The sequence below is a fragment of the Pteropus vampyrus genome, unplaced genomic scaffold (genome assembly GCF_000151845.1).
Source record: "Pteropus vampyrus isolate Shadow unplaced genomic scaffold, Pvam_2.0 Scaffold1327, whole genome shotgun sequence".
In the NCBI taxonomy this organism is placed as follows: Eukaryota; Metazoa; Chordata; class Mammalia; order Chiroptera; family Pteropodidae; genus Pteropus; species Pteropus vampyrus.
The window spans coordinates 5235-15486 of NW_011890108.1; the positions used below are offsets into that span (position 1 = coordinate 5235).

The window sequence follows — 10252 nt, forward strand, 5'->3', positions numbered from 1 at the left end:
TCTCGAATGAGTCCCCAATAACTGAAACAACTAACGGGGACAGCATTTGGTCCCTCTTTTTCCAGTAATCTATTTAAATCTTTTCCTACTTTTTGCCAACTCAAGGGATGAATATCTGGGCCGCTAAGAATGAACCACGGACATTTTTCATCAACAAAACAGAAAAAGCTAACCAAATCCTTTTTCTTAACCCTTACTCCTCTCTCCCTTAGAGACCGTTTGATCTCTTTGACAAAACACTCCTCTCTGGAGATAGATTGGCCCATGTTAAAAATGGGACAGCAATGACTTACCCGCTGTTCCGACGTCTGGGGGTCGCAGCCGCCGGGAAGGCACTCCTAGTTATGCGCGTGCACGCCTTTCACGAATTATGCTGTCCGGTGAAGGTCCGTGCCTCAAGCCTCACGTTGGGCGCCACTTGTCCTGACCTGCAGGACCTAGTTATTGCGTAGAACCCGAGGAGGACCATACCTTGAAGAAAACATGGGCGGGAGAAAAGAATGGAGGCAAGACAGTGTTCTGATCAAGCCTCAAAATTTTATTGTCGAGCGGTTATATTTATACACTCAAGTGGAGAGGGCAGGGGCAGGACTGATCAGAGAGTATTCGTTACAAGCTTATTGGTGTCCACCAGATGAAGTGACTTCTACTTGGCTAGTCAGAAACAGATGGGCTGTGCCAGCAGTTGCAGGCTCCCGCTCTGCAGGTGGCGGAATGGGGAACAAGGACACGGGAAATGATGGGTGCTTCACAGTGCCGTGGCTATCCAAAGGTTACAGCTTAGCAGAGTTTGTTCTCGGTAACAGGATGTGGTTCTTATCTTTGGGTGCAGGCTTAAGGCTCCCGACACCTGTGCGCGAGCACCTACTCTGTTCTGATTGGTGGTTCTTTGGGCCTTTGAGTGAGACGCACAATATGGCAAGGACAATTGCAGCTTTCCTTAAGGAGGACATCCCTCACATTTGCGTCTCAAAAGTCATTCTTCACCCTAGACATCTTGACCTCAGGAAACTTAGAACCACTGTCAAAATTATTAACACCCCAAAACTCCTCCCTAGAGAGCAGAGTTCTCATTTTGCAGTTGGGAACCACGAGGTCATGGATAGTTAAATGATGCAGGCGCGTTAATGGAAATATCTTACTCTCTTCCACTCTCCCATATGTGTTAATGCTGTGTTGCATTAAATGTTAAACAAGAGATAAACGTGGGTCCATTTCGGCAACCAGAAAAAGGAACGGACAGGGTCAGACTTTCCAACGCTTCTAGGGTGGGGCTCCCTGCAGGGTTTACTGCGGCCCGCAGAGTAAAGGTGAGAAATACGACACCAATCGAGAAAGTAGACTTGGAGAGCCACTCTCACCCTCTGCCCCTGGGATGGACCCCAGAGTCTGGAACAGGATCTTAGCATTGAGGAACTTGGTCCTTGAGCGTTTCGAGCAGAAGACGCCTTTGGCGGTTACGCAGGGATCCTCCTTCTCTTCCAACACTCCTGCCCCCTCCCCCCGCCCCACAGTCTTTAAAACCTGCTCGAAATGCCAGAACCCGAGAAGGGGCCGAACCTCGGGCCTGCCGCCCTCTCCCGTAAGCAGAGAACCAGCAGCTTTGTCATGAAGTTTGAAGATAGGGCTATTCCTTGGAACGAGCCACGCGATGGCTGCCATTCTAGACTACACTCTGTGTCCCCAGACTGTGTCGCCAGAGCCGACACGGTGCTGCGCATACAGTGGGCGCGGGAGAAAGGTGGGTCACCTACGTCTGCCGGGGACCCTCTGACTCAGAGAGAAAGACAACTATCTCGGCTCACCCGCGGCGGGGCGGAGCGGTCTCCCTTCCATCTTCTCGCCGCATTGGTGAGAAGCCTCCCCCCGCTCCCGGAGCAGTGGTTTCCTCTTCGGTGTGCCCCTGCCACTGAGATGGTCTCTCCCAGCTGCCTGCCCTCGCACATCCCGCGCACACGCGTGCGGAATGCCCCTGTCTGTGGTTATCAGCATCCGCTCCCTGACCCCACAGTCGAATCTCCGCGGTCTTGAGCGTTTTCCCTTTATTCTAGAGCTCTCCGTTCCCCTGCCCTCCGGGAGACCGAGCCCCACCTGGCCGCAGCGCTAGCAGGATTTGGACCCCGCCGGTGTTCATATGCATAAATGAGCTTGCATCCTGATTGGGCTTAGGTAAGTAGTTGCCACGCCCAATGGTGTTGGCCCCGCCCCCTAGGACACATGGCTAGAGATGTTCCCAAGGACAACTCACTCCTCCAGCCAGGCCTCGGCCTGGGGAGCTTAAGGATGAGTACCGATTGAGCCTCTTTCCGAAGAATACCCGCGCTTGTTAAATTCAATGTCCCCTATGTTGTCACCTCCTCCAGGGACCTCGACTCTGTCTTTGACGCTTGCCCCTCAGAGGCCCATCCAGGTGTACTCGAGGGGCAGAGATGGATCCGAACGGATCCCTGACCTGGAGGACATCAGCTAGACAGGGCAGAGAAGTAATCAGAAGGCCCCACGGGTCAGTGCTCAGTGAAGTGTAAAGCCTAGCACAAGGTCTTGCGGAAAACAGGGTTAAAGAGGGCTTCTCTGGGTCCCAGCAGTTGTAGCAAAATTGATAATGAAAGAAACCACTTGTTATGTTTGCTTTTTATTTAATGATTTCGTCTTCACAACAGCCCTGAGGTAGGTATTGTTGTTATCATTATACAGATGGAGATATAAATTTGGGGTGCAGAGAGATTTAGTGCCCTTTCACCATGAGCAAGTGACAGAGCAAGGATCTGAAACTGGGTCTTGTCGAAGCCAAAGATGGTCTTAACCTCCATGTTAGAAACAAAGCCGGCAAAGGAAGCAATGTGAGCAAAGACACTCAAGTGAGAAATAAAGCAGAATAGAGGAGGGGCTACAGGAAAATGTTTCTGGAGGACGAAGCTCTGTTCACAAAGGGAGAGTGAAGGCTGGAGAGGGCCGGTGGAGAGCCTTGTACACCACGATCAGGAATGTGGACTTGATCTTGAGGTGGTGAGGGGCTGACTCCCACCCAGAGATTTTACAAGGAGAGTAATGCACTCTCTCTGGCTACAGTTAGGAGAGTAGGTGCAGGGAGGAGAGGTAAAGAAGCAAGGTGGGTGCAGTCTACTCTATCTCTTGCTTCTTGATTATTTTTTCATCATGCACGTGTATAAAATGGTTCCTTGTGTTGACACACTGGGTTAATAAATAAGCAAAGGAGCTGTTTGCAGCTAGAAGCAACCAACCCAGAGGGCTCCAACCATCAGAAGTCCCTACACAGCCACCCCTAGGGCTGAGGAATCTCAGGCAACATGTACCCCAGTCACAGTGGATGTGGACTCAGATATTGACAGTGGAGGATGAAGAACAAGAGCTGGATTTAAGGAATGATTAGGAAGCAATGTTAGTATCACATAGTGAAGGGGTGAAAAAGGAAGATGACTCCTGGGTTTCTGCACTGAGTACTTGGATAAATGGTAGTTCCCTTACTGCTGCAGGGAACATGAGAGCAGGGCTGGTTCATGGAGAAATGATGAGTTCTGTTTGGCTGCCTGTGTTAGAGGTAGACAGGCAGTGGATTAGGACTCTGGTATCAAATAGACTGGGTTCAACAACTACTTTCATCAACTTGGTAGTTCTGTTACCTTGGGCAAAAAACTTGATCTCTCTAAATCTGTTCATTTATCTATAAGGTAGGGGTCATAATAAGATTATAAATTTGTTATAAGAATAAAATGAGAGTGCACAATGCCTGGAATATAATTAGTATCTTATAATGGCAATGCTATTATTGTTGATATTTACTATTATTATTATCAGTAAATCTGAAGCTCAGAAATGAAGCGGCTTCAGAAGTCATCAAATGGAAATTGAAACCATGAGAATAAATGAAAAGACCCACGAAGCATGTAGATGATGAGAAGGGAGGAAATTGAAGACCACAAGGACTTACATTTCAGGAGTGGAAAAAGGAAGAGGAGCCTAAGAATAAATAGAGAAGAAGGAGGAAAGCCATGAGAGTATAACATCATGGACACCATATGCATCAGCCACGCAGTTGATCCTCTGTCTCACTTTCTCCTTCCCAACAGAACCTGAGGTTGTTAGGGTAAGCACCCACCTCTGGAGGGCTGTGTGCTTCAGAGGAGGCAGCCGCAGCCACAGCTCCAAAGGAAGAGGTGAGTCCTCACTGGTAATTCCATTTTCTTTGCTAGTGGTTGGTTTAGGAAGGTCTATTTAATATCATTCTGGCCAATGGGACTTGATGGAAGTCTACGGGGGGACTCCTGAAAAAGATTTCTTTGGTCTTAAAAAGAGATACACATGCATATCAAAATCACAATGAGATACCACTTTACATCCGCTAAGATGGGTAAAATGAAAAAGCCAGATAACAACAAATGTTGATCAAGATTTGGAGAATTCAGAACCCTCATACACTGCTGATAGAAATGTAAAAAAGGTACAGCCACTTGGAAAACAGTCTGATAGCTCCTCAAATCATTAAACATAGTGTTACCATATGACCCAGTAATTCCATTTCTAGGTATATACCAAGGGAAATGAAAACATTTGTCATACGTCCCTGTGAAACTGTACACCAATGTTTATAGCATCATTTTTCATAATAACCAAAAAGTGGAAACAGCTCAAATTCATCAACAGATGAATGGATGCACAAAATACTGCCCCTCCATGCAATGCAATAGTATTTGGCCTTAAAAAAGAATAAAGTACTGATGCATGCTATGACATGCTAAGTGAGAGAAGCCAGCCACAAAATACCACATACTACGTGATTCTATTTATATGAAAGCAAGAATAGGGAAATCTATAGAGCAAGAAAGATTAGTGATTGTCTAGGGCATGGGTGGCGGAGAAATGATAACTAAAGGACATGAGGTTTCTTCTTGAGGTAATGAAAATGTTTTAAAATTGACTCTAATTTTAATAGTTACACATACCTCTGAATATACTAACAGCTGTTGAATTGTATGCTTAAAATGAGTGAATTGTATGATATGTTAATTATATCTCAATAAAACTGTTTAAAAAGAAGCAACAAAAAAAGAGATACACACGCAAAAAAATACAAACTCTTCTTCTCGATGTTGTCATGTCTAGATGGGATGGCAGCATGAGGGTGATTCCACGCGCAGAGAAAGGCAAAACCATGAGGATCACTGAGAAACAGCAATGGAGCCTTGGCAGCACCAAGCCCTGGTTGTCTTGTTATGTGACATGATAAATTGTTGAAGCCAGTCTGAGTCAAAGTTTTGCTAACGTTGTTTGTGGACAATTTAAGTACTTTAATCACGAAGGAGTTTAATATAGGGAAGTAGCTGCTTACGAAAACTTATAGAAATGACTCCTGGAACATGTAAAGCTGACCCCTGTCTGAAGAGTGGCGACTCAGGAGACCACTATGAGAACTAATGAGTCCAAGAACACAGTGCTCTATTTGCAATCCAAGGATCAGAAAGCCATAACCAAACCACCACAGCTGCCTGTCAGTACTCACAAAGCTGGTGAATTAACATGGAACACTAGTTCAGAAAACTGACGCATCTTTTTGACCTTACTTGCCGGAAGAAAACAAAGCAGCAGAAGAATGACTTTCACTTATTTCCACTTTCCAGATAGCTCCCATCTAATGACCAGCTTTTTTGCTCTTTATTCCAACTTTCATCTCAGATCGTCTACCTAGAATCATTTTTCCTTTAGAATTTTCTGAGGGTCTTCTTGTGATTTTTCAGATTCGGTTTGCCTGGAAATATCTTTGTATTGCCCTCATTCTTGACAAAAAAAAATTTCTGAACATAGACGATAGACTAGTAGTCATTTTTGTTTTTTCTTCTTTTCTTTCTGTTTATTTATTCATTTATTTATTTTAGTTCTTGTGGAAGGGAGTGGCAGCTAGTGTCTGGGTTCTTTGACGGGTTTAAAGGGTGACCAGATTGTGGGCTGAGGCCCCAATACCACAAGGTCCAGAGAAGGGCGGCAAGGGGCCCTCCAACAGGGAGTCAGTGGATGAAATCAGTGTGATGGAACGTGTGGTCAAGGTGGAAAAACAGTGAGTGTGGGATGGGGTTTTGCTAGTGTGGCAGAGCTAGTCATTGACTGACTGGGAAGCTCTGGAAGGTGGTGGGGACAGGCACAAGGAGAGGGTGTTCTTCTCAGAGTCTGCCCACGTGTTTCCTGCCTGGCCAACTGATAGTAATGTTCTTTCAGCACATGAATATTCCCATCCATGACAGCCTATATTGCCTACAGCCACTTCTGACACCAAATGGCCAGAGTTCAGTACAGGAGACCGAAGTCAGCAAGAAAATTCCAGACAAGAAAAAGTAAAAGGAGTTCATCGCCACCAAAACAATATTATAAGACATGTTAAAGGGACTTCTTTAAGAAGAAGAAAAAAATTATGAAGAATAAAATGGCAATAACTACATACCTATTAGTAATTCCTTTAAATGTAAATGGATTAAATGCTCTAATCAAAAGACTGAATGGAGAAGAAAAACAAGACCCATACATATGCTGCCTACAAGAAACTCACTTCAGATCAAAAGACACACACAGACTGAAAGTAAAGGGATGGAAAAAGATATTTCATGCAAATGGAAATTTAAAAAAAACCTAGGGTAGCAATATTTATATCAGACAAAATAGACTTTAAAACAAAGGCTTTAACAAGAGACAAGGAAGGACATTTCATGTATAGTAACCAAGATATGGAAGCAACCTAAGTGTCCATTGATGTATGATTGGATATATACAATAGAATATTACTCAGCCATGAGAAAGAGTGAAATCTCACCATTTGTGACATCACAGATGGACCGGAGGGGTATTGTGTTGGGTGAAATGGGTCAGACAGAGAAAAACAAATGCCATGCGATTTTATTTATATGTGGAATCTAAAATAAATAAATAAAAATAAGTGAAAAATCAAAACAAAAACAGGCTCATGGCTACAGAGAACAAACTGATTTGTGCCAGATGGGAAAGGATTAGGGGGCTGGTTGAATAAAGTAAGGAATTAAGTTATAAAATAGTCACAAGGATGTAAAGTACAGCCTAGGGAATATAGTCAATAATATTGTAATAAATATGTATGGTGCCAGGTGGGTACTAGAGTTGTCAGAGGATCATCTCATAAGTTACACAGATGTCCAACCACTATACCATACACCTGAAACTAATATAATATTGAATGTCAACTGTAATTGAAAAAATTTTTTTAACTAAAAAAATGTCAGCAGAAGAAAAATTCCTTATACAGGGAATTAGGTACTAAGAATTATTAGGTGCACTGGAAGAATGGGCTGTAGTTTAGGCCTCAAGGAAAGACTTTCTAAACACCCAGAAGTAACTCACTAGAGAAGATGCTGTTTGTGTGACGATCAGGCAACTGTAAAGGCCACCTTGGAACTCAGTCAAATTTGGAACACAGCACTGTTGTTGAGAATCAGGACACCACGATAACCAGAGTTGCGTCTTGATACCGACAAAGTGGCACTGGACACTGGAAAGCTGCTGCAGGAAAACCCTAGGTCTTCATAATCTAGTTTGCCAGGGGGGAAAAAACAACAACAACAATGAAAACTGCAAAAGTACGGCCTGTCTCATGACTGCTTTCTAAATTTTTAAAACCTAATTTACATAAACCAACTTCTAGGGAAACTACAAAATGGAGGCTTTTAAAAGGGCTGTGTCGGTGCAGCGGTGGTGGGAAAAGCCAGATTGTATTGGGTAGAACAGTAAACAAGACATGAGGAGTGAATTCAGTAAATGTGGGTGGTTTGAGTATTCCTGTGAATGGAAGAAGAGAGAGAGGTAGTAGATAGAGGGCACATCCAGTTTCCAGCAGAGTTTTGGTTGTTTTTTTCTAAGAATGATGGAGAGTCCAACATGTTTATTGATGGAAGGGAAGGTGCCAACAGAAGAGAACAGAGGGAGTAAGTGGATACATGATAGATGGAGAGTTTGCACCTGGTAGGAGGAGGTGGTCATGATGTAGGGAAAGATGCCCATGATATTTTGCTAAGTGATAAAAGCGTATTATAAAGCAAACATTGTATGATTCATTTCCTATTTTAAAAACATATTAGGTATACTGAAAATACTCACAGACTTGTCAAACAGCCCTCATAGAGATAAAATTCAATTCCGCTGTTGCGGGCTGCACCCCTGAGGTGGAGTAGCCCCAGCAAATGGCACAGGCTTGGGCAGTGTGCGTTGTAACTAGAGGGGCAGGATGACAGTAGGAGAGGGTGGGAAGGAGGACAGCAGACCTATACTCTTGCAGGCCATATGGCCACAGGCTAGCTTGCTCCATAAAACTCATGCTCAAGTCATGATCCCAATTCACCCACTCTCCCATATGCTGAGGGACAGACTGCCAGCAGTTCTTCCAGAAGCAGCTCCAGAGGCGTAGGCATAGCACCTCCATATCCCATCTGGCCACACTGTGAAAAATCATTGATTGTGACACAGTCTCTTCAAATCATGTTTCTCTCCCAAATCGTGATCACGAAGATCCTCTGACAAAGGCAGACTCTTAAGTACATGACTTCCTTGAAAATAACTTGACATGGCTAAAACTAATTTAGCTTTCTCAACTCCCATCTTATCTCTCAATATGGTTATTTCTTATGCCAACCATGTATATGAATATATTTATATGAATAAACAAAACTATAAGCCTATATGTTACATGAAATGCCAAGCAAATCATATATTGAAATGTTAATGCTGTTTTTCTGAGTGATAGGAATTGAGTGTAATTTCCGTTTTCTCCTTTTTTGCTTATTGTGCTTTCTATTTTTTCTATAACAGTCTTGTATTACTTATATAAATAGGAAAAAAAATGAGGTTGCTAAAAATCACACAAGTGGAGGGTTGTCATTGAACTATAAAATAAATAAATTGCTAAAAATAACTAAAGTGTTGGATAAAATAATAAGTGAGCTAAACAAAAGGCAAAGAATACTCAGGCATAAAAGCAGGGGCCTAGAGAAGTATGCAAAGCCCTAAAACCAGATTTGGATTCAGGGATCAGATGCATCTGAGTATGAGTTTTTGTAGTGTTTCAGAACTGACAAGACAGAAGATATAACCTAGCAGCTACCCTGAAGTCTAACAGGAGACTCCTCAAAGCTGAGACTCTGTAGGACTACATTCTCAACATGTAGGTGACCTAGAAATAAACTCTCCCATCCCCAGAAGACTGCAAGGAAAACTGCTTTTCTTCAGTCTTGATGCTAATCAAATTGGTGTAGAGGTTCTCCATTGAGAATTTGCATTTATAACCCTGTCTCACATAGGTTCTCAGCCTGAATTCACATGATTAGACACCATTCCCCCCAAAGGGGAAAAAAAACCTGGAGCCAATAATATGACTAAAAATGGTCCCAGACTTTTAATGCCCCCCGGTACCTGACAGAAGCAAATGTAAATCTTTTCCAGTGGAACTCAAAATTTGCCTTCATCTCTGTCCTCAAAGAATTCTCATAGTAACATTCCAAAGAAAACGAGCAGCCCTCAAACAAAATATTTCATTAAATATACAAATAAACAAGGCACTATGAGTAAGAACTGGCCAAAACAAAACATTAGATTCAGATCCAAAAAAAACTTTAGATGTTGGAATTATCAGATTTACTATATCAACTAAGTATGCATAATATAATATAAGGGAGCTTTACAAAAATGACAAAAGAGCAAGCAGATGTGAAAAAAATCAACAAATTCTAGAAATAAAAAATATATAAAATTGAAATTTCAATCTCTATATCTGTGAGTCTTTTTGTTTCATTTGTTCATTTCTTTTGTTCCTTAGTTCCACATATAAGTGAAATCATATGGCATTTATCTTTCTCTGACATTTCACTCAGCATAGTACCCTCTAAGTCCATCCATGTCATTGCAAATGGTAAGATTTCTCTTTTTTTTAATAGCTGATTAATATTCCACTGTATATATGTACCACAACTTCTTTATCCAATAGTCTATTGAAAGGCATTTACGTTGCTTTCATATCTTGGCTATTGTAAATAGTGCTGCCATGAACATAGGGGTGCATAGATCTTTACAAACTAGTGTTTTAATTTGCTTTGGATAAATACCCAGAAGTACAATTGCTGAGTCAAAAGATAGTTCTATTTTTAACTTTTTGAGGAACCTCCAAACTGTTTTCCAGAGTGGCTATACCAATTTGCAATCCCACCGACAGTGTACGAGGGTTCCCTTT

At 42.6% G+C, this 10252-nt stretch overlaps 1 protein-coding gene across 1 annotated transcript in view; it reads left to right on the forward strand.

The window, feature by feature from the left end:
• Window positions 1–2052: 2052 nt before the first annotated feature.
• The window catches only part of PIGZ (phosphatidylinositol glycan anchor biosynthesis class Z), a 22216-nt gene continuing 14016 nt past the window's right edge, over window positions 2053–10252 (forward strand). Inside the window, exons 1-2 of the mRNA XM_011386370.2 lie at window positions 2053–2169; window positions 3817–4175. The gene's annotated coding sequence lies outside the window, so the exon portion shown is untranslated. The remainder of the gene's footprint in view (window positions 2170–3816; window positions 4176–10252) is intronic.